Source organism: Pinus tabuliformis, chromosome 8, assembly GCF_031772625.1.
Source record: "Pinus tabuliformis cultivar Carrire ecotype Pingquan chromosome 8, CPIR1, whole genome shotgun sequence".
Classification (NCBI taxonomy): Eukaryota; Viridiplantae; Streptophyta; class Pinopsida; order Pinales; family Pinaceae; genus Pinus; species Pinus tabuliformis.
In genome coordinates this window covers 1637773277-1637799572 of record NC_142294.1, presented here as the reverse complement: position 1 = coordinate 1637799572, position 26296 = coordinate 1637773277, and positions in this window count along the sequence as shown.

Here is a 26296-nt window from a genome sequence, read left to right as displayed (position 1 = left end):
GTAAGGGGCCCATGGTATTAGTTGATGGTATAAGGAAACCATGGTAATGGTACATGGTATTGTATGTATGAGGCCTATATAAAGGCTAGAGACTCCACATAGATGAAGATGAAGAGAAGTATTCTTGTATGAACAGGCATATGGTTTGTGGAGTGTTCTCCTTCCTTAAGGAGTGAATGTATGGTGTTGCCCTACCGTAAGGGTTTTGATAATAAAGAGAATCATTTCTATCTATTTCTATCTTATTATTTCTTGGGTTATTTCTGTTATCATATATCTTCTGGATCAAATCTTGGGCACAAAAGTGGAGATTTTTTTTAAATTTTTTTGCAGGGATTTTTGGGTGACGAAATTGCAGATCATTTCTGTATGTTTTGGTGCTAGATCTGCAGAATCTAATTACAGATCTGTATTCTTTGTGAAAAAATACCCAAATTCAAAAAAAAAATCAGTTGAATCGGAGTCCGGATGAAGGAGATATTGTTGATTTAAAAATAAGTGGAGTTGCAAACAATTTTCAGGACAGCAAGTTTGCGGCGCAGATCTAGAAGTCCTGGTGTTAGATCTGCAAGATCTAATTGTAGATCTGGAGTCTTTGTGAAAAAACACATGATTTCAAAAAAAAAATCAGTCGAATCGGAGTCCGGATGAGGGAGATATCGCTGATCTAAAATCAACTTTTTTTGCAGAAATTTTGGGTTACGGCGGGAGAGTTGCAGCGCAGATCTGGAATTCTAGTGCCTGGATCAGGATTTCTATCACATGGGCAGATGCAGAATGATTGTTCCATTTCTGAAAACAGGTCATAATAAGGATTCTGAGCAATATTGACGAAACTGTGACCATTTCAAATTTTCGCCAATTTTTGTGATGGCGGACCGAAATCTGAATTTGAATGACTTATATCCATTTGATGGCTCTCATCCAGCCAAATGGCTAGCACAAATGGAGAAATGTTTTAGATTGAATTACATCATGAATGATGAGACTCAGCTGAATTTGGGAACAATGTACTTGGACAATGAAAGATTGCAATGGTGGCAAGGGCATCAACGTCGCTATCGTTGGCCCTTGACTTGGGACAAATTCACTAAAGCTCTTATGGACCGCTTTGACCGAAAAGCTAATCTTGTGGATAAGCTCACACAGACAGACACACAGCCTAGCAAAGATTTTATTTTTACAGGAAAGAAGGAAACCAAGGAACCTAAAGGGTTATTTTCTGCTGGTATCTCCTTATTGCAGGTTCATGGATTGATTCAGAAGGAGAAAATCATTGTGTCTATAAATCCAAGTTGCAAGCAAAATCTCATAAATGTCAGTTTGGCAAAAAAATTGCAAGTCCCAGCAAAACAAATTGCACATACACAGGATGATGATAAGGATGTTCAAATCTATAAGGATTTGAAGCTTTCTATGGATAAGTATGTGTTTCATGGTGATTTTTATGCTTCAGAGATGGATAATATCGATGTTGTTTTGGGATATCCTTGGATGGAATATGTGGGTACTATCAATATTAATGTGCAGAAGAAATTCTTGAAGCTATGGTATAAAAAGAAGAAAATTACATTACAGGATATTTCCATCCATAAACAGGTAGAGTCCACGGAGGTTGACGCACAAGATGTTACAGGGACTGACATATCAGATGATGAGCAGTTGATGGTCGATAATCAAACACAAACAGAGGCTGAAGCAGAACAGGTTACTGGTACTGACACATCTGATGAGGGTTCAGTGGTTGAAGTCATATTGGAAAAGAAGACACCACAACAGGCACCACAGCAGGGTGAATTAAAGAAAAAGACATCGTGGGTTAAAACTTCAACATATCATCACCCACATCACCCCGCAAGACAACCATCAAGATGGAAACCAAGTAGTCACATGACGGATAGTGAGGAGAGAAGATCCACCCACTACACATCAACACAGAAGAGCTGCCATGGTCAACTTCCATCTCAAGCGAGCGAGGCACCAACGAGATCGACGATTCACCTTTCTCTTGGATGGCTAGATGCACGTGCATGGTACCAGTGGACTACTCTTTTGAGTAGATCTTATTATTTGTGTTCTTCCCATGTTTCGGGGACGAAACATGCTTAGGGGGGTGGAATGTTATATACCTAGGGGGGATAATATGGGGTACCAAGGGTGGTACCCAAGGTAATAATGTAATAATGGGATGGGCCATAGTAATAAATAAGGTGGTTAACCCATGTCATGTAAGGGACCACAAGTAGTTAATAATAATGTAATGGGCCCATGGTATTAGTTGATGGTATGAAGGAACCATGGTAATGACCCATGGTATTGTATGTATGAGGCCTAGATAGAGGCTAGAGACTCCACATGGAGGATATGAAGATGAAGAGAAGTATTCTTGTATGAACAGGAATATGGCTTGTGGAGTGTTCTCCTTCCTTAAGGAGTGAATGTATGGTGTTGCCCTACCTTAAGGGTTTTGATAATAAAGTGAATCATTTCTATCTATATTCAGATCTTGTTATTTCTTGGGTTATTTTGCATTATCTTATACTTTTATATCAGATCTATAATATTCTGGGTTAGATCTACAACAAGTGGTATCAGAGCACTTTCTTGGGCAAAACGTGGAGAATTTTTTTTTCATTTTTGCAGGGTTTATGGGGCGGCGAGTTGCAGGTCAGATCTATACGTTTTGGTGAAAGATCTGTAGAATCTAATTGCAGATCTGGAATCTTTGTGAAAAAACACCCGATTTCAAAAAAAAAAATCGGTCGAATCGAAGTCCGGATGAAGGAGATATCGCTGATCTAAAAATCAGTGGGGTTGAAGACAATTTTCAGGGCAGCGAGTTTTGCGGCGCAGATCTAGAAGTCCTGGTGCCAGATCTGCAAGATCTAATTGTAGATCTGGAATATTTGGGAAAAAACACATGATTTCAAAAAAAAAATCAGTCGAATCGGAGTCCGGATGAGGGAGATATCGCTGATTTAAAATCAGCTCTTTTTGCAGAAATTTTGGGTGACGCCGGGAGCGTAGCGGCGCAGATCTGGAATTCTAGTGCCTGGATCAGGATTTTTATCATATGGGCAGATGCATAATGATTGTTCCATTTCCAAAAATAGGTTATAATAGAGATTTTGAGCAATATTGACGGATTTGTGGCCATTTCAAATTTTCGCCAAGTTTTTTCAAAACCCTCTTCATGGCTTCTAGCAAGGATCTATATTTTACAGGAACAGATGATGGTCCTACTATTGAAGAATTTATACAAAGATACAAGTCCCCACATGGGAAATATTGGAGGCTTTCAATGCTGTTTAATATGAGAGATAAGGCTCAAAAATGGAATTCATCACTTGACTATCAGCAGTTGATCACACTTTCTACATTAAGGGTCTACCTTGGGGGTACACCATAATAATGTTATACAACCATACATAATATGTGGTTTCTGGATTTATATGTGGTTTCCCATAATAATAAAGTATAAGCTAAGGTACACCATATATGGGATTTATATACCATTGTGATTGGCCCAAGAGTGCGGAGCCATTCCGCACCTAGGACAATGTCGCAGCCCCCCATGTGTATTGCAAACATGTGGGTTTTCAATTGATAATCCCCCATTTGAATTTTGACATTTTCACAGCGACCTTCACATTTCATTGTGCCTCCATCTGCAATCTGGACTTGGAAGTTAGAAACTGCTCGGACATAACAATGTGCTGCTTCAGCGATCTTTTGGTGGATGAAATTATGGGTACTTCCACTATCAATCAAAACTATTACTGGCCGATGTTTAAGAAAACCCCTGATTTTGAGAGTTTGAGGTGAAGAGATTCCAGCCAATGTTATGTACCTAGGGGGGATAATATGGGGTACCAAGGGAGGTACCCAAGGTAATAATGTAATAATGGGATGGGCCATAGTAATAAATAAGGTGGTTAACCCATGTCATGTAAGGGACCACAAGTAGTTAATAATAATGTAATGGGCCCATGGTATTAGTTGATGGTATGAGGGAACCATGGTAATGACCCATGGTATTGTATGTATGAGGCCTATATAGAGGCTAGAGACTCCACATGGAGAGATATGAGGATGAAGGGGAAGAGAAGTATTATTGTATGAACAGGCATGTGGCTTGTGGAGTGTTCTCCTTCCTTAAGGAGTGAATGTATGGTGTTGCCCTACCTTAAGGGTTTGATCAATAAAGTGAATCATTTCATATTATTTCTGGGTTTCTTTGCATTATCTTATACTTTTATATCAGATCTATAATATTCTTGGGTTAGATCTACAACAATTGGTATCAGAGCTACAACAAGTGGTATCAGAGCTCTTTCTTGGGCAAACCGTGGAGATTTTTTTTTTATTTTTGCAGGGATTTTTTGGGTGGCGAATTTGCAGATCAGATCTGTACGTTTTGGTGTAAGATCTGCAGAATCTAATTGCAGATCTGTATTTCTTGTGCAAAAATAGTTGATTTCAAAAAAAAAAATCAGTTGAATCGGAACCCGGATGAAGGAGATATCGCTGATCTAAAAATCAGTGGGGTTGCAGACAATTTTCAGGGCAGCGATTTTGCGGCGCAGATCTAGACGTCCTGGAACAAGATCTGCAAAATCTAATTGCAGATCTGGATTCTTTGTGAAAAAATACCCAAATTCAAAAAAAAAATCAGTTGAATCGGAGCCCGGATGAAGGAGATATCACTGATCTAAAAATCAGTGGGGTTGTAGACAATTTTCAGGGCAGCGACTTTGCGGCACAGATCTAGACATCTTGGTACAAGATCTGCAAAATCTAATTGCAGATCTGGATTCTTTGGGAAAAAATACCCAACTTCAAAAAAAAAATCAGTCGAATCGGAGTCCGGATGAGGGAGATATCGCTGATTTAAAATCAGCTCTTTTTGCAGAAATTTTGGGTGACGCGGGAGAGTAGCAGCGCAGATCTGAAATTCCAGTGTCTGAATCAGGATTTCTATCACATGGGCAGATGCAGAATGGTTGTTCCATTTCTAAAAACAGGTTATAATAGGGATTCTGAGCAATATTGACGAAACTGTGACAATTTCAAATTTTCGCCAAAGTAAGTGAATTTTTCTCATGGCGGAACTCTATTTTACAGGGAAAGATGATGGTCCTACTATTGAAGAATACATAAAAAAACAGAAGAGGTTATCGACCAACAGTTGGAAATGGTGGGTAGTGCAGCAATTTAGAGATGAGGCGGCCACATGGTGGGAATTACTTAACCAAAAGAAGTGTTCCAACCTGCCCGATGAAGAATTTGAAAAATTACTTTTAGACAGATGGTCTCATGCCAGAAAACAAGATAAGGAGAAACATGTGGGGCTATTTCCTACTGGTATATCCTTATTACAGGTTCATGGATTGATTCAAAAGGAAAAGATCAAGGTTTCTATAAATCCTAGTTGCAAACATAATTTTATCAATGTTAATTTGGCAAAAAGATTGCAAGTTCCAGCAAAACACATTGAAACTTTACAAGTTGATAATGAGGATGTTCAAGTGTACAAGGATTTGAAGCTTTCTATGGATAAGTATGTGTTTCATGGTGATTTTTATACTTCAGAGATGGATAATATCGATGTTGTTTTGGGATATCCTTGGATGGAATCTGTGGGTACTATCAATATTAATGTGCAGAAGAAATTCTTGAAGCTATGGTATAAAAAGAAGAAAATTACATTACAGGATATTTCCATCCATAAACAGGTAGAGCACATGGAAGCTGAAGCAGAAGATGTTCAAGGGACTGACATATCAGATGATGAGCCTTTGATGATCGACAATCAAACACAAACAGAGGCTGCAGAAGAAAAGGTTACAGGTGATGATACATCAGAGGAGGGCTCAGTGGTTGAAGTCATATTGAAAAAGAAGACACCACAACAGGCACCACAGCATGGTGAAGTAAAGAAAAAGCCATCGTGGGTTAAAACTTCAACATATCATCACCCACATCACCCAGCAAGACAACAATCAAGATGGCAACCAATTAGCCACATGGACAACAAACCCCGCAGGACAGATCGAGAGGAACAAAGATCCACCTACTACACATCCACACAGAAGAGCTACCGCAGTCAACTTCCATCTCAAGCGAGCGAGGCACCAGCGAGATCGAGGGTTCACCTTTCTCTTGGATGGCTAGATGCACGTGCATGGTATCAGTGGACTACTCTTTTGAGTAGATCTTATTATTTGTGTTCTTCCCATGTTTCGGGGACGAAACATGTTTAGGGGGGTGGAATGTTATGTACCTAGGGGGGATAATATGGGGTACCAAGGGAGGTACCCAAGGTAATAATGTAATAATGGGATGGGCCATAGTAATAAATAAGGTGGTTAACCCATGTCATGTGAGGGACCACAAGTAGTTAATAATAATGTAATGGGCCCATGGTATTAGTTGATGGTATGAGGGAACCATGGTAATTACCCATGGTATTGTATGTATGAGGCCTATATAGAGGCTAGAGACTCCACATGGAGAGATATGAGGATGAAGGGGAAGAGAAGTATTATTGTATGAACAGGCATATGGCTTGTGGAGTGTTCTCCTTCCTTAAGGAGTGAATGTATGGTGTTGCCCTACCTTAAGGGTTTGATCAATAAAGTGAATCATTTCATATTATTTCTGGGTTTCTTTGCATTATATTATACTTTTATATCAGATCTATAATATTCTTGGGTTAGATCTACAACAATTGGTATCAGAGCTACAACAGATTTTGAGGTTGGGACCAAGGTTGTTGCCAAGGATTCCAATTTGGTGGGGGTTGAAAATTCATAGAGTTGCTAAACCCTTGATTTTGTTGCCCTTGCCAAGGTCTCCTTGCAACAAAACAGAGAGATTCGATTGTATTTGGATCTTCTTGAAAGACAGCTTTGAGCCCAGGAATTGAAGGACAATCCTTGGTCTCATGATTCTCTGAACAAATTACACATGTTTCTACAACTTTTGCATCCAAGGGACATTCCCTTAGAGCATGTTTCTTCCTACACTTTGGGCAAAAGATGGCCAAAGCCTCAGCTTCTGCTTTCTGTTTATTGTGAATCTTAACGGTGTCTAGTTGCTCACTAAGACTCCCTAAGATGTCAGTTTTGAATTCATCAAGCATGTTGTCAATCTCAGCCCTACTTACTGATCCAGTTGCAGATTTGTTTGCTCTGATGAGAGAAGGATCTCTAGGCCCTTTTTGAGTTTTAGATTTCCCCCTTGAGAGATGGACACATAACTCTGCTATATCATGAAGTGGAAGTTGAGATATATCTCCCTTTCCCATCATGTTCAAAATATCTATCCATTCATCTCTAATGGCTTTTAATAGAAGGGCTTTCAAGGTCTCCTCATCTAAGTTACTCATTTTTGCTCTTTTCAGGTTGTATTGAAATCTTTCAAGTAAATCCTCCAAGTTTTCATCTTCTCTTTGCACCATTTTGAATACCTCATCCTTGTGATTGGTGGGCATACAATAGTCTAGGTACCTATCCAAAAATGTTTGTTTCATATCATTCCAAGTCCTAATGGATTGAGTGAGTAATCTCATGAACCATTTCAAGGCTGTTCCTTTCAATGTTGAAGGAAACAATTTGAGTTTTTGAGAGTCTTCCAGATAATCATAAGTTCGACACACGACCTCAAACTCAAATAGAAATGTTTCAGGGTCCTCATTCCTTAACCCATGGAAGTTTGGGAGAACAGATGGTGAGATGTTTTTCATTGTGGCTCGGGAGTCCTCATCGACTATAGGAAATCCGAATGAGTTATCCCCATCCCTATTTCCCCCAATGTTACCTCTACCTCCTCCATTGTTTCCTCCTCCTCCTCTACCTCTACCTCTACCAAATCCAGTTGCTCCTTCCTCTGTCATGGTAGTTTCCCTGGAGACTTCAGAGTCTTCTGGTTCTTCTACTAAGGGTGAATGAGAAGGAATTTCTCCCTCTTCTTCTTCAGATGATTCTACTTCTTCAATTACAATTTGTCTCTCTGTAGAAGAAAGGAAATGATCTCTTTCTAGTTCAGATTCGATGGAAGGTGTGGGAGAGTCGACTCCTGCCTCTTGAATTCCAGGAATCCTAGGGCTAGGAGTGTAAGTTGGAGATGATGGAGGTGTCTCTTGTCTATTCCTTGAAGTAGATGGAGTTGTAAAAATCGAACTCTTGGCTCTAGCTAAAAACCTTCCCCTAGAATCTCTTGCTCTATGCATGTCATTTTTTTTATTTTTCTTCAAGTCGGGCTAATAATTCTCTTTCTGATCTTCCAGGTCACTCTAGGTGCAAGAAGAGAGCATACTCAAGAAACTATTAAACCAATAACTTTCTCTTTTCAGATCCTCCAGATCACACTAAGTGCAAGAGGAGAACATACTTTGAGAGGTTATCAATTTTCCTTCCTTGAAATTTTCTCGTTTTTTTTTTTTTTAGAAATTGGCTACCTAATTTCACTTCCCCAGCAACGGCGCCAAAATGTTTGGTCAATTTAGTGAGGTCTAAATTGCTACTTTAAAATGTGAACCCGGGGTTCGTAAACTGACGAAGTGAAGTGTACTATATGTACTAGATAACCATTTCCTTAGTCTTTTGTCGTTTTTAGTTTTTTAAGTTTGTTTTTGGATTTATCTTTCCCTAATGTGAGATGATGAAAAGGTGATAAAGCAAGTGAAATATGGATGATTATGGTGATCTCTAAGTGGTTTTTCAAAACTTAAAAGAAAGAAAGCTTTAAAATAATTGCAATGAAATCAATTCTTGAAAAGAAATAAAGACATCAAACAATGAACTAATGACATCGGCCCAGTATCTTTGTTGCTGAATGAAAATGAAAGTGAAATCTACACTAAATTCAATTAAAAGTAAGAACAACTAATCCACACTATTTCAACTCTTCAACTCAATCTTCCTGAAATGTTAAGCAATGTGAAATCTAAAAGAAGCTAAACTGCATAAAAGAAACTAATCACACTACTTTAACTCTCTTGACCTTTTGCCTTTCAGCTTAATTTACCCTGTGAGAAACAATCATGAACAAGTCAAGCAATGTGAGATCTAAAGCAAACTAAATCAAGCTATAATGAGTGATATTCTGGTTCCTAATGAAGTTATTTGATTATAGAAATAAACCGTTAACAGATGAATAGCATGATATCTAAGAGCAGAAAATAAATGTACAACTTAAGGAAATGACAGTACTGGAAATCAAACTTCAGAAAACAAGAGTCAGCGACAAAGACAAGATGATCTCGTATGCCAATAGTTATAAAAAGAAAAGGTGAAAAATTGCCCCGGACTGCCTAAGAAAACCTGCAGAAAACACTGATCAGTTGTAACCATAAAAGAGCAGCAATGAAAATGTAAATCAACAGAAATCAAAAAGCTTTGTTATGTACAGCTAATATACATGATGAAATAAAACGCAGCATTTAAATGACAATTGTACAGCTAATATACATGAACAGGAAAAAAAGTAATGCAAGAGTTAAAGGACAACTGTACAAGGCTTTAGTAAGCAGGGGCCCTCTGCCACTTCAGCCGATTCAACGAATAGCTACAAGCGTAAGTTTAAACCAATCTTCTCATATATTAAACAGCAACGTAAAAGTGCAGTGGGGAAATACAACAACTTCGAATTACATTAACAGAGATTAACTTTTACAGCGTTCATGGACACGTTATTTATAAGGAAAGAAAGCTAAACAAATTAACTAAATCTACGCTATTAACCACGCTGCTAGAGACACGTAAATCCTCTTCAGCCCGGATCTAGGTAACTGTCATCATGTTTATTAAATCTGAGAGGTATGGTTGTTGGATTCACGCTACCAGGATGTCTTCGTGGCTAAGAATTGTGCCACGTAGCTTCACGTGCTCAAAAACAGAGCTACGCAAAGCCGTGCCGCCGCTGAACACTTCCGTTGACTATCCTATGCCCCCTGTTTGACCGCGGGCTTTTATGGGCGTGCTGGATGATCTGGAGGGACACGTTCCATGTCCTTGACTCCTGTAACTTGCCCATGTGGCTCGTTTCTTCAGAGGACACCTGTAGCATGGTGTTTGACAAAACGGCTGCGGAATCCTGTGTCGGCTGCGGAAACCTGTGTCGGCTGCGGAAACTGAGAAGCTTCCGCAGCTGTCTGAACAAAATTCTAAACCAAACAACAGTCATCAGCGTAGTTAGAAAACCATGTCAAAAGCTCTTTTTTAAACTAAAATACAATGATTTAATCAACTAGGTGGATGAAATGAGTGGAAAAAGAAGGCTGAGAGGGTGTATAGGAAGGTGCAGGTTCGAGGCTCAACACTTCATTGGGCCCAAAGTGCTTCCATTGCACTTTAACTTTCTCGATTGCTCGGTTCTGGAGCGTGAGCATCTTTTTCTGTAATATACACTGAGGCTCTGGCTGGAATTCTCCATCTGGTTCCACTTGCAATACAAACTAGTCAATTACATGATCAACATCTTTAACATACTTCTTAAGCAAAGATACATGGAAAACATCATGGACTTTCACTGTCGGAGGCAGTGCAAGTCGATAGGCTACTCGCCCAATCCTCTCAATGATACTGAAGGGTCCACAAAACTACGGTGCCAACTTAGCACATGAGCCAATCCACAAGCAACTCTTCTTTGGTTTGATGCACAAGTACACCTATTCCCCAACCTAAAACTCCTTGAACAACATGTTCCTATCTGCATAACTCTTATGCCAATCATTTTCTTCCTTGAGATTCTTCTTGATCACCTACATCTAATTTGTCATGTATGCCAACGTATTTGGTCCAATAAATACTCTATTAACCAGACCACTCCAACTAATGGGAGTGTTACAACTCTGGCCATACAATGACTCAAAAGGACTCATCCTCAATGACTCCTGATAACTGTTGTTGTATGCGAACTCTACCAAAGGGAGATACTCTTCCCACTTCTATTGTTGATGCATCACATACATCCTCAACATGTCCTCCAATATCCTGTTGACCCTCTCTGTCTTTCCATCTATCTGCAGATGATAAGTTTTGTTGAAGGCCAAATTTGTGCCCAAACCTGCAAATAACTCCTTCCAAAACTTGGAAGTGAACTTCGCATCCCTGTCTGACACAATCTTCTTTGGAACACCATGTAGTCTAACCACATCTCTGATGAACACCTATGCCACATCACTAGCTGAGAACGTAGACTTCACCAGAATGAAGTGTGCAACCTTTGTTAACATGTCCACAATGACCATGATGGAATCATGCTTCTTCACTGTCTTCGGCAACCCTGTGATGAAGTCTGTGGAAATGACTTCCCATTTCCATTCGAGAATCGCGATCGGCTGTAGTAATCCACTTAGATGTTTACATTCTGCTTTCACTCGCTAATAGTCAAAACATCTAGCCACAAATTCTGCTACATCCCTCTTCAAATTTGGCCAATAATAATATCTCTTCACCGTTGTCAGTGTCTTTTGATAACCTGGGTGACCTGAATATGGTTTCACATGAAACTCCCTCAAGATCACCTTCTTGAGTTCACTGTTATCTGGTACATATATCTTGTCTCGGAACCTAACCAATCCATCTACTGTAAGACGATAGTCCATGCCCTGTGCACCTGCACCTATGCATGTACCTATACTGCCATATGTACCTGTACTACTACATGTACCTGTACCTGCACCTATGCATAATCTCCATATACCTGACATCCTGTTGTCCTGCCTGCAAGATCCTATCATGTAAGTCTGTCCCATAGGAGCTCACAACTACCAAGTGATGTACCTGATCTCGAAATCAAACTCGTTGATTGTGGCCAACCATCTAGCTTGCATAGCATTCAGATTCAGCTAGTCAAATAAATACCTCAACCCAATGTGATCACTCATAAGCACAAACCGCTTGCCAAGAAGATAGTGTCTCCACATCTTCAATGCATGTATAATCGCTGCCAACTCAAGATTATGTGTCAGGTAGTTCTGCGTGTGCTCGTTTGGTTTCTGGGACTCATAACATACCACATGTCCCGATTTGCAATCTGTAGTACTGGTGCATGTGTCAACAACTGCTTAAGTTGTTCGAAGCTAGCCTCACACTCCTCTGTCCATTCGAAATTCTTACCTTTCCTTTGCAATGATGTAATGGGATAAGAAATATGCGAGAAGTTCCTGATGAACCTCCTATAATAGCCTGCCAGACCCATGAAATATCTCACCTCATCCACATTCTTAGGAGCTACCCACTCCATGATGGCCCTTATCTTCTCTAGATCTATTGCAATGCCTTCCTTGGAGACAACATGTCCCAAGTAGTGCACCTCAGTCTGAAAGAAACTGCACTTGCTGAGCTTAGCATACAACTGATGCTCCCTCAACAACCTCAATACTGCTGCTAAGTGCTCGGCGTGCTCTTCCTCATTTTTAGAATATACCAATATATCATCAATGAACACAATAACAAACTTATCCAAATATGGACGCAACACATTATTCATCAAACACATGAATGTAGCTAGAGCATTAGTTAAGCCAAATGGAACAACAACAAACTCATAATGCCCATACCTAGTCCTAAACGTAGTCTTGTAAATGTCCTCTTTGATGTGTACCTGATGGTATCCAGATCTCAATTCAATCTTCGAGAACACTGTTGCTCCCTTCAGTTAGTCGAACAAGTCATCAATCCTTGGCAAAAGGTACCTATTCTTGATAGTCAGTTTGTTCAACTGCCTGTAGTCAATGCATAATTTGAGAGTACCATATTTCTTCCTCACAAACAAGACCGGTGCGCCCCATGGTGATACACTTGACCTAATGTATTTTACCCCATGGTGATACACTTGACCTAATGTATCCCTTGTCCAACATTTCCTTCAACTGCAATTTTAACTCAACCAACTCAGATGTTCTCATCTTGTAAGGTTCTTTCGATGCTGGAGCTACCCCTGGCACTAACTCCATCGAAAAGTCTACTTCCCTGTGAGGTGGCAACTCTGTAATGTCCTCTAGGAATACATCCTAAAATTGCTGCAACACTGGATATTTGTTCAACACATTTGCATCCTCAACCTCCTTACCCTTATCACTAGAAATGTGTACTACAAATAGCTTGCACTGTTTCTTGCGGCTACACTTAGCTTGCATAGTTGTCACCATCCTAATTGATGTGGCTTTCTTCTTACACTGTAAAACTCTTGGTTCTCCATTGTCATCAACACATTCAATAGCTTTGTCATAGGAGTCTACCTTGGTTCTATGTAGATACAACCAATCCATGCCAAATAGCATATTGTATGAACCCAACGGTAATACATTTAAATGTGTTGTTGTAGTCATACCATTTAAATAAGCTCTTACCCAACGATGAACTCATTTCTTTGTACCTGTAGCCAACTACACTAACCAAGACTCTACATGCAATTCCTTATTCAAACCACACTTATCCACCAAGTTGTTATAGACATTTTTGTGCCTTACAACTATAAGCATGAAATGTCCATAAACCAAGGGATCCTAAGTCCCTAAAAGTGTTGTTCCAGCTCCTAAAGAAACAATGTCAACAAATTACAGCTTCTCCCAGAAGTTCTCCACCAGAAACTGCTCAAAACTAGTCAAAACAGGATCATTTCAAGTGCTCCACTAGCTGACTGCGTTGCAAAGCACCCAAATACACTGGCTAGGTGCGTTGTAACGCACTTGAATGCACTACCAGGGTGCGTTGAGCGGGAAATGACAAGTGGCAGAGTCATTCCACGAGGTGGAGAGACAATGGAAGCTTCCAGAATCTTCTCCAATGACACTTGCCTCACTGAATTCGACCAGTGATGAGTAAGAGGCTCTCAGTCTCCAAGTGGAAGCAAGAACTGACAGAGAGAAGCCACTAATCAATTCATGAGCTGACTCATCCTCTTTGCATACATCTATATATGGATCCCTCACCAAGAGATCCAGAGGCTGGAATTTTGTACATTGCAGAGAATTGTTGTTGGTTTTGTGATAGATATCAGAGTATTGGGTGATTTATGCTTTGTTGGAGGTGAAGAAGGGATTCTATGCTGGGAGGTTGATGCTGGATCAGGAATCATCGGTTGTAACTCCTCCTGGATCTTCTTGTTTTATCAATAAAACTACTTGAGTTTCTCCTACGTGCTTGTATATCTGATGTGTGTTATATTTGTATGTTTAGCTTAAATCTGATCCTAAGCTTTTTATGAACATAAATCCATGTCTTTGTGTAGTTTCTCTCTTCTGTGAACTTGCAGGAACTTAGTGACGCTGGGCAAGTGAGGGAGCAGATCGGTGGAAGCTGGCAAAGAGAAGAGAGATTGGGTCGAACAACTAGCGCAAGACACAGGTCGGTTCATCTTAATAATCTTCGTTTATAGTTCATAAAGGAGAATACAAGAGTAGTTTTCCCTGTTTGTTTCTGAGGTCTCTGTCACAACCCAGTGGGATAGGGTCGTTCTGAATAGACACTTTTCCCGAAAACAAAATGGCGACTCCGCTGGGGATCGTGTCTAGTTAGTTTATTTGTGTTTCTATTGTTGTTCATCTCATAAACTTAGGAGTAGCGAATCGAACTGCATTTGCCATTTACAAATGCAAAGTAGACATCTGCTACTCTAGTCCATTCATTGGGCCTGTTTATGATCTGAACAGTTGACTCACAAATGATCTGATTACCCTTTGTGATAGCTCTTAAACCTCTTGTAAATCAACCCTCTGATTGTGCACTATTGATTGCTTTTACCCGGCCAAAAACCATAGATTAAACTACAAACCGTGACCCAAAACCCAGAGAGAATTCTCGTTTCTGCTTCAGCGCAGGCTTTGTGAAGAGACTCTGCATTTCAGCGCAGTTCCCGAGAGGGCTACCTGCGTTGCAATTCAGTTTCTCTGTGTAGCAGGTGCGTTGATCAGCCTAGCCCTGCCTAGCTGAGGTTCTTTGCTCACTTTTTCCAGTTTTGCCTCTGATTTTTGCAGCCTGTGATCAATGTGTTTGTTTGTTTAAAAGCCCCTTTTCTTTGCCTTAATTCCGCCTCAGTTGTATAAAAGAAACTGTATTTGTTTTTGTGTGTTTGTTACGTCATTTACAGTTTCCCATTGCAAAAGTAAACTAGTCATACTGTCGTCCTTAGATCTAGATCTGTCGTAAGTGTCGTTTTGATCTTAGGAGAGTATATTTGTTGTTGACAGTCGATTACGCTTTTACTTTTTCCTTTGGCTTGAATTTGTGAATTTCTAGTGTCGAAACAAGTGTTTACTTCAAAATCATAAAGTGTTGTAATCGTCTCTACCTTTTGATTTCGAAAAAAAGCTTGTTTGTGTTTTTCACTTGAAATCGAATTCAAATTTGTACAACAACTTTCTTTTTAGGCATCAATATTAAGAAAGTGAAAAACAAATACATGCACAAGTGCATTTGCATATTGACAGTTTGTATGGCTTGATTTAGGAAAAGTGCATTTATAGTGTGCTCTTTGCTCTTTGAGAAAAGATTGTGTCTTTCTTTTCCCCTTGTAGCTAGGATTTTCATTGCTGAAAAGAGATAAAAGCTTGCTTATCATCTTTAGATTGCATTTTAGGAATTACCTCTACATCTCGTGGTGAACCCAAAAGGCAAACTTCATAAGAAAGATCAACCTAAAATAAATTCAATGAACTTAACAACGCTTTGTAACTTAACGCACAACATCTAGAGGTCTAGGCTAGAGACGTATTCCGGCGTCGTAAAGCCTGGTAACTGTTGTCCTCACTGATGGTTGGGTGATTCCTCCACTTTGAGACGATAAGTGCCAGTACGAACTTGTGCTCCCACGTACCGTCGAGTATATATTGGGAGACCCCTATAGGCATAAAACCTTTATCCATAGGAAGTCGTGTCGGCCGCCCTACTGATCGTAATGCACCGAACATAGCATTCGGGAAGATTGACTGCCGTACCCTAAAAAGTATTCTGCAGTTTTGCGATTGGTTTGACACTCCCTCTACCTAGACCTCCAGAGCAGTCCCTTTCGTTCCTTTTCAGACTCCTTAACGGAAAAGGTCCATCTGAGCACTTGTCACTTCAGGCTCATTAAAAATCAAAGGAGACTAGAGTCATCTTTTGTTTTTTCTTGACTCTTTAAAACTGAAAAAACAAGTTGTGTCAAAAGCGTCTAAAATTCATTTAACACGGAAACATACTTTCCCTTTTATTTTAGTTGATCGAGTAATCCACAATCGTGGAAGAAATTCAATTGAAACCCTGTCGTTCGCGGAGGCTTACGAGTCAATCGTCTTTGTCTCCAGAAGCGAAACCAGTACGGACAAAGCGGACTCGTTTAACCGGATCCAAGTCTCCAATCAAAGTTAGAACAAGTGTTCCAACGACATTAGAGACTCCGGTTACTCCAAACATTTCTGGAATCCCTGCCTCAACAGAAGAAGTTCAACAGCCACAGAAGGACAGTGATACTGATCCTAGTTTGAGAACAAGCACTTGTGTTACTGAACCAGTTCCATCCATAACCGGTTCAGAGAGTCTTACTCTTCAAACATCTGTCGCTGCCTCTTCGGCACCAGAAATATTTTACGGACCTGACGGTCTTCCCCTTCCACCTGGTCTGATTGCGATAGAGGAAATTGTAGAAGATCCGCAAGCAAGTACTCCAACACATTTTGGAGTCGGGGTCACTCTATTTCCTTCGACATCAGAAGTTAGTCTACCACCAGCGGAAGTTCCTGTAGAATCGCTAGGTAATCTTTTGGATAGACTACAAATGTCTGAACAACCGTCAACATCTAGGACTGTGTCTTCTGACACAGCGACAGTCGAACTCCCTGTTGTCACTCCGACAATGTTCGCCGGCATACCATCTGTCCCGACTAGCTCACAACCGCTAGAAGGAGCCCATCCAAGGGTTATTTCGACAGTCTGGTCCGTTCCTATTTGTTCATCCGGAATTATATCCGGAAACTCTTATGTTGAGTCTCAACAAATTGATCCATTTGGAGGTCAATTTGGGCAGTCCGGTCCCCAAGGGCAAACAATTCCCTTGAGTTCTGGATTACCACCGTATGGGGGGCAGTACGCCCTTTCATTACCACCTCCGGGAGGATATCCATACGGGAGTTCACAACAGCATTCAAGTTATACTGGAATTACCTCAAGTGGTTGGGTACCTATACTACCTCAACAACCAAGGGTTGTATATTCGATGCAACAATGCGTACCTATGTCGAACATACCCACTACGCCAGTTATTGTAACTGTGTCGCAAGTTCAAGCGCTGCCTGTTGTGTGTCAACCTCAAGTTTCTCAGGTTGTAATGCAACAGCCCATTGACCCTGCGACTCAACCACAATCGCCAACTAGTGGGGCGACACAGGCCCAGACGGGTACAATTACCCCTCACCTTGGTCAAACGGTTAGTATCGGGCAACAGCACATGGCTTCACAACCGTGGCTGGTGCAATACCAACAACCACAATTCCAACAAGTATACCAAGGTGCTGAGCAATAGATCTTTGCAAACAGTGGACAGCCGTACATTCAAAACGGTCAGAATCAACCATTTTATAATGGTCAAGTCCACCAACCTTACCAAACATACCAGCATCAAATGCATTATGCCGGTATGCAAAGACCAATTGCTCAGGCGATTCCATCGTATCCTGGGTATGCTTCACCTAACCTAAATCAACAGTTACCATTCGTGGCAACTTTAGAGTTACCTGATTTAAACTGGCTAACAAACGATCCAATTGCTTACGCCCCTTGGTGGCCAGCGATTCCGCACAAACTTCCATCAGATATTCCTAAATTTAATGGAAATCCGGGTGAAGATCCATCGAATCACGTGATGACATTTCATCTATGGTGTTCATCAAACACTTTAAATGATGATTCGATAAGGCTTCGCCTTTTTCAGAGGACGTTAACGGGTACGGCGGCAAAATGGTACATTGAATTTCCTAGAGCTTCGTTCGACAACTTCAGCACCTTAGCCACAACCTTTTTAACCCATTTTCAATTACCGATAAGGTATGAAACGGGGACAGAACTGCTTACCAACTTTAAACAGACAACAGCCACTCACATATCTAATCATATACATGAGTGGCGACGTCGTCATAGAATGGTAAAAACGTACGTTCCCGATCAGCTATTAGCTGAATGGTTTATCAAGTCATTACTGCCTTCCATCACGGAAAATGTGGCAAAGGGGGGAGTCGTAACAGAAAAGCAAGTGATCGCTCGTGCACAATATCTGGATTTGATTTACACTCAGTCTGGCACGCTCTATGACAAAATACCCGACGCCCCTAGACCGGAATCCTCGATTCCTCCTCCTCCTAAATCAAACAATGACTCTCATGCCGGCGATGGCGTGATTGGCACGACAAACACGAAATCGACAAGGGCCACATCCAAAAAGGCCCGTAAGGTTTCAGGTCAAAATGCAAAAGACAAACTTCTTGCTTCGGAAGTAAATGCCGTATCAACAGATAAAGGCAAAGAAACCAAACAACCAGGAAGCAAGAAGAAAGGAAAAGGGAAGAAGAAGAAACAGGATGAGCAATCTCCCGAAAAATCTTCTTCAAACCCTCCTGGAAATAGGAAACCCCCTTCAGGGTGCATGATATGCGATGAGGATCATTGGACGAAAGAATGTCCATACAAAGCTGAGCTTAAGAGATTCTTTAAAAGTTCGAAAACCTCAGCAGTGTTAACCGATCCGTTTCCGAATCCAGGAACAAATCTGGTTGAAAGTGGAAATGCTTCCCCGTCTCAAGTGCTAATGTTGTCGATTTCGAAACAGCAAAATGATGCTTTGATTTCGACAAGGAACAAAGATTACGGGAATCCTCAGTTGTCGAACAACAAGGATAAAGATCAACCAAGTAGTTCGACAACAACTTCAACAGAAGTTGTACCACCCACCATCCCTGAATTGACAATAAAACCGCCAAAGGGAGTAGTACACAAGTCGACATTTAATCCTCGCGCTAGAGCGGCGCAGCATTAGAACATAGTGGAAGATTTGGCCCAATCGCCATCCGCTATGTCGACTCTTGAAGTACTATAAAACTGCCCATCCCAAAGGCAGGCTTTGTTATCAGCCATTGGTGGGATTGATCCAAAGGATTCCAATCTTGTATCCTTCGACCACAAAGGGTACGATCCTCAGTTACCAACTCAATTAGCTTTCCTTGTTCAAGTGAAAGCCCTCAACAAAACTGTTCACCGAACGATTATTGATGAGGGGGCATCTACATGTATCATGTCAATGAGCTGCTAGAAAACTTTAGGATCTCCAACCTTGTCGCGATCTACGACAACATTAAAAGCATTCGACAGAAGGACGTATACCCTGTACGGTATCCTAAATAACTTGAAAGTTGAACTAGGAGGGAAAACAGTAGAAATAGATGTTGAAGTCATCGATGGGAATCTTGATTACAACATCCTACTAGGAAGACCGTGGATATATGCCATGGCAGTTGTTGTGTCGACCTATTTTAGAAAGATTGCATTTCCCTTTCAGGGAGGGATTACAATCGTCGATCAACAAAACTTCCTCCCCAATGGTTCACAAGTTACAGGAAGCATTCCCATGATCCATGGAAGCCCCCATTCGCTTCAGAATATCGGAGTAGGCCTACTAAAAGATCCTATACTAATGGGAACTTTCGCTCTTCCACCTTCAATTGATTTGGCCGAAGTAGCGTCGATAGGAACCTGCAACATGATATCTTCCGCAAAGATCTCGGAAAACGATATCAACATGGATCATTCAAGGGTTTTGCCCCCGAGCCCAATTGAAATATTATAGCAATCAATGTTTCTGGCATGGGAAGCAAACCCAAATCAACGCTCATCAAGCGTTTGGATGGATAGGTCTAGAGAATATGGTACTCCTTCAGATCCTTGGTCGCAAGTGCATGACACCGACGAAGGAATTCTCCAAGCTATGGTAGTTGAAGGAGCACCATGGAATGATTCCCACCATCGTTCTCTTCTTCCAAATTATGAAGAAGATACTCAAAATGACCTCTACCATCCTTCAGTAGTTGATTTCCTATCAAATACTGTAAATACGGTGGATTCCGAGCGAAACTTGTCCAATATTGAAGAGACTATAGCCATAAATATCTCGACCAAAGCAGAGGTTGTAGAGAATATTTATGTCGGCAAATGTTGCTCTCCTTCAGAACTGGAAATATATAACGCTCTTTTTCGCGAATTCAGAGATGTCTTTGCCTGGTCATACAGTGAAATGCCAGGCATCGACTCGAGTATCGTTGAACACGAAATCAAGATGTATCCAGATGTTAAACCGGTACGGCAACGGCTAAGGCAGGTGCACCCCAAGAAAGCCGCTGCCATTAAGGCAGAAGTTGAAAAACTCCTGCATGCTGGTTTCATCTACCCGGTTCTGCTAACCGATTGGGTATCGAACATTGTCCCGGTTATGAAAAAACAGGGGACGATTAGAGTGTGCGTCGATTATAGGGATGTAAATCAAGCTTGTCCAAAAGACAACTACCCTACACCCTTCATTGACCAGATAATTGATGAATGCGCCGGATGCGAAATCTTTTCATTCATGGATGGATTTTCCGGGTATAATCAAATAAATATCCGCCCACAGGACCAGTCAAAGACTGCATTCATTTGTCCGTGGGGCACATTCGCATATCGAAAATTACCCTTTGGTTTAAAGAACGCAGGGGCGACATTTCAGAGGGCAATGAATTATGCCTTCCATGACATCAAAAACATCGTTCAACCTTATCTCGACGACCTTCCGGCTCATTCGCGAAAGCGGACTGATCATCCGCAGCATTTAAGAGCGATATTTCTACGTTGCCGACACTACAAGATACGGCTCAATTCGCACAAATGTGTATTTTGCGTCAGTTCTGGTCGTTTACTTGGCTTTGTAGTCTCCAAGGATGGGATTCGTCTCGACCCTTGTAAGGTCCAGGCAATCATAAATTTGCCTCCACCTTCGAATTTGCTTCAGATTCAGAAACTCCAAGGGAAAGCAAACTTTCTTAGGAGGTTCATTCCAAATTACGCCAAACTTGCTAAAGGTTATACACGTCTTTTGAAAAAGGGGTACCCTTTAACTGGGATCAGGTCGCGCAAGCTTCCTTTGATGCTTTAAAAGATTCCCTAATGAAAGCATCATTAATGTATGCCCCCGATTATCAAAAAGACTTTAACCTGTATCTGGCTGCAGCAGATACGACCATCGCAATGGTTTTAGTTCAAGAAGTCAATGGAATAGAACATCCTATTTATTATTTAAGTAAGAACTTAAATGATACAGAAAGCAAATATTCTTATGTTGAAAAACTAGCGCTTGCAGCGGTTCAAGCAATACAAAGATTTCGACACTATGTCCTCTTTCGGAAAACTACCATTCTGTCAGATTGCAACCCCATGACTTATATATTGTCGCGACAGTTGCTGGGGGGCAAATATTCAAAATGGATAGCAATCCTTCAAGAGTTTGATCTGGAATTTGTAAAATCCAAGTCAAAGAAAGCTCTAGTTTTCGCAGAATTATTATGCGATCTCCCATCGTCGTCCAACGATGAAACATCCGAAGAATCAATCGTGGATGAAAGTTTGTTTCTGATATCCGCAAGCAATGAGTGGTATGGAGATATAATCATTTATCTCCAGACCCAAAAATTCAGGCCAAATACCTCTCACTCTGAACAAAAACGTATTCGATACCAAGCAAAAGACTACATGATCGTCGGTGATACACTTTACCGTCGTGGTATTGATACAGTTCTGAGGAGGTGCCTCACCCATGAGGAAGCCGAAAAAGCCCTGAATGAGTGTCATTCAGGCGCATGTGGGGGGCATCAATCTGGATATGCTACAACACAAAAAATCTTACGAGCAGGATACTTCTGGCCAACCATGTTCAAAGATTGCATAACCGCAGTCAGAAGTTGCCATGCTTGTCAAATTTTTGATAGCAAAACCAGAAGACCACCCGCACCTTTACAGCCAATAATTGTTGTTGGGCCATTTTCCAAATGGGGCATCGATTTCATGACATGTAACCACACCTCGACCGGGGGGCATGGGTATATTATAGTCGCAGTGGACTATTTTACTAAATGGGCCGAGGCGATGCCTACATTAGATAATACTGGTGAAACAACTGCCCTTTTCTTTTTCAATCATGTAGTCGCCAGATTCGGCGTACCACAGGCTATAGTCACAGATCATGGATCGCATTTTCGCAATCACATGATGGTTGAATTAGCTGCCAAACTAGGGTTATCTCACGACAGCTCTACTCCATATTATCCGCAGACCAATGGACAAGTTGAAGCGATCAACAAGGTCCTGAAACGCATGCTGCAAAGGATGATCGGAGTTCACAAAAGAAGATGGCATCTAATCCTATACTCAGCTTTGTGGGCTTACCGAACATCGGTAAGGAATGCGACTGGGTTCACACCCTTCCAACTGGTATATGGCCTGGAAGCAGTCTTACCAGTCCAGTGTGAAATCTCGTCTCTCAAACTCGCAATCGATCTCCTCCCCAAAACTTCAGAAGAAGAAGCTCATTTCTTGGAATTAATCCAATTGGATGAAACCCGTCGTGACGCCGCGTTGGCCAACGAAGCCCATAATAAACGAGTTAAGGCGCAGTTTGACAAAAACGTCAAACCCCGTGTCTTCTCGGAAGGTGACTTGGTCCTGCTTTACGACCAGGAATCCGATAAGTTGGGAGCAGGTAAATTTAACTCTTTATGGATGGGCCCCTACATTGTTAAGCAGGTTTTAGCAAAAGGAGCCTACGAGTTGATGGATTACGACGGAATTCCACTGGCGCAACCTCGAAATGGGTTGTACCTCAAGCGTTACTACGCCTAGTAGTAACCAATATGCTTTTGTTATATTTTTGTTTTTGCTAAGAGTGTTTGTTTTGGTCGAGTAATCCACCTTTTTACATTTATTGTAGATGTCAAACCCATTGGAACCATGTGTTGGATATGCCGATGGAGCAAGTCGTAGTTCGCGGAACCTGTCCTCCGCAGCCTGGGCCATTTTTTATCCAAGCGGCGAGTTAGTAAGTTTCAGAGGTGTATGTATTGGTCAATCAACAAACAATATCGCTGAATATAGTGCGTTGATAGAACTTCTCTCTGATGCCATCACTCATGGTATACGCCGACTAATCGTCAGGCTAGACTCACAGCTCGTAATACTACAACTCAATGGTATATATTCCGTCCGAAACCCAGCTATTTATCGCATGTTCCTAAGGGTTAAGATTTTGGAAAGACAATTTGATCTTATTCAATACCAGCACATTTCCAGAAACTTAAACACATTAACCGACTCATTAGCGAACTATGTGTTAGATAGACATTTGCAACATTTATAAAAAGAAACACATCATCAATGTTCTACATGTGGATCACATAACTCAACCAGAATAAAACTCCGAAAATCAAAAATACATATATAGTTGTTTATGGTTTACATATAATGTTCTGTAACCAAGACAAAATCGGTCACACAACCCAAAACTCAAAATGCTAGGGGGCACCCTAGTCTAATGATGCTCGTGATAGCAAGTAACAACCTGTGCGATCATACGTAAGAGACGAGTCCATCGTCTGGGCACACCAGTAGTATGCCGTTGTAGCTGCAAAGGTAGCTCATCGATCCTCACATCTGGAATACCGAGAGTAAGGCTCTCAACCTGCTCCTGCACAGCTGTAAGAGTCTCGGCCACATCGAGGTCGCGAAGAATAACCCTTCCGGCGGCCTCTCTTGCTGGGACAACAGCTGGTACTCTCACGCGAACTACTGGACGAACAGGACCGACATCTGCATGTACACATGAGTTTGATTAGAGTCTTGATAGAACAAAGCACAAGGACATTATAAACAAAAACAGTAAACAGCAATATGGTCAGAGATTTTACCAATAGCACCCCACTGCTCGCCATCCGGCAGTACCAAATCTGGATCACCCCGGAAGTCCATGCCGGCATATGGATACTCGGAATAGACCATCTCCTGACGATCAAACCACCTGAAGAAGGTATCAGAAAATGAAATCTGAGATTGACCAGCATGCCTAGACATATGGTCAACCCATCTCTGCATGCGTGGTTCAGTAGGAGAAGGTAAATCGAGTGCAATGTACTGCGGCTGCATCAGTGGTATCTTCTCCAAGGCAAAGGCGGTCAAAATAGAACCGAACCCAAAGTTCTTCAACTTCCCGTTCTTTATCTTGGTCAACTGCTCTTTCATTACAAGAAGTACTGCGTCGCACCAGTTGAACACCTTCGGTTGGAGGCATTCCAAGGCATGCTGCATATAGGATCTGTTGGCTACATGAAGAGACGCGCTACCAGCCATCCTACCAAAAGTAAATAGGATAGTCCTAAGGGACCTATCAGTGACATCACGGATGATGATCTTGCCGTCTTTACTCGGCTGAGATCCTTCCCTGCAATACTGACGGACATAATCTCTCACAGAATCGCCTCCTCGGACCGAACCTGACAAAGAGATGGGGGCACCCCGCCTCGACAAGCTAGTCGAGAAATAGATGTCTACTGCAGTCAAGGGGATAGATTTACCCCTAATCTGGAAAACCTGGTTGATAGGATCCCAAGAGTCAAGCAAATACTTCAGCAAGTTAATCTGCTGTCTCATGCTAGAGATGCGGAAGAACTTCAGCAAGCCACAGTTCCGCAGCGCGTTCACTGTAATAGGATCATGTAGGGCAATCATGTCCTCTTCTTCATGTTCCCGTTCTCGCCATGTAAGGGTCATTTTGCTCCAATATCTCTGCAAAAACAAACAAGAGAGGAGATTAGATCCTGATTTTGATGAGAAACAAGGAAAAATTCCATCAAAAACTGTGCAACAACATTCCTTTCTGCGCCCAACGCACCTGCAGCAGTGCTACAGGTGCATTGAATGTCAAACTGCCTTCATGAGGACCAACATTCAGCGCAGGTTTCGATGTACCCAGGGTGCATTGATGGCAGAACGAGCCCATCAAACCCCAGGGGCTCAGAAAAGTAGGGAACAGAGCACAGAATGCAAAAAGGAAACCATGAAATGAAAGAGCTCGGGTTTAGCTCCTACCTGGTCCAGACGGCACTGAGAATCGTCCACAGAATCTTCCGAAATCAGCTGATGAAAATCGAGGGGGAAAACATCTCCAAAGCTCCAACAAACCAAGTTCAAATGAAATGGTAAAATGAGAGGTAAAAAACACTTTTTAATTACTTTTACGTAGTTCGAAGTAAAGTATTAGCGTTTTAATCTCATTTTCAAAATGAATATTGTTCATTTCTAACTAGTTTGATGAAGCAGTTGAAAAATGCAGTACTACCTTTGAAAGGACAAAGATATCTATGGTAAAAATCAAAACAAGACCACTTAATCGAGCAGTTTTAGCGCATAGTTCAAGCTCGTTAAAAAATAAACATAAGATCGAGCAAATGTTTCCACCCGCGTTTAAGCTCGTTAAAAAATGAACTATCCTCCGGTAAATAACCATCGTGAATGAAGCATTTTCAGCCATTAAAGCCTTGGTCGTGTTTGCACCGTCACCTCCACTTTTCCATTGGCCGATCATTCACCTCCATTTGATTGTTTACCCATTTTGAGGAACAACTGCGAAGAGTGATTTCACTAGCCATCCTTGTGACACTTCCGTGATTGGAGAATTCCAAACCTTACCTGGAATCAGCTGCTACCCATTTTATCACTCGTTCCTCAAAAGACGAGTCTTCTTTAAGCTCTTTTCATCTGACTCGTAAAATATGAAAAGATTGCCGAGTTTTGGCCTTCCAGCTCGTTAAAGCGACCGGAAGTGCTATCCCTCCTCTAGATTTTAATCATTTTGGACCTGAGGGATTATTGCACAAAAAGATCCAGCGCTTGTTTTGTTCGGCTCGTTAAAATTATCGAAAATTCATCCCTTCTGTATTGTTTTATACTTTTTCGGACTTAAGGGATTAGATGACGAAAAAGGAATTCCGGAGTTATCTTTACGTACCTTTTCAGACTCCCTAAAAAGGAAAAGGACCGAGTTATCTTTGTCGTTAGACTCGTTAAAAAGATTAATAGCGACAAACTTGTCTTTAGACGAGAACGAGTTTCACTATCGCTAGGCTCGTTAAAACATAGTGATGGGTTTGCCCGAAGGGCAAATTATAGAACAAGCATATGTTATCCTCCTCAAGCTTGACAAAAATAAAGAGGTACTGGTCAGAAATGACTGGGGAAAAATTGGGAAG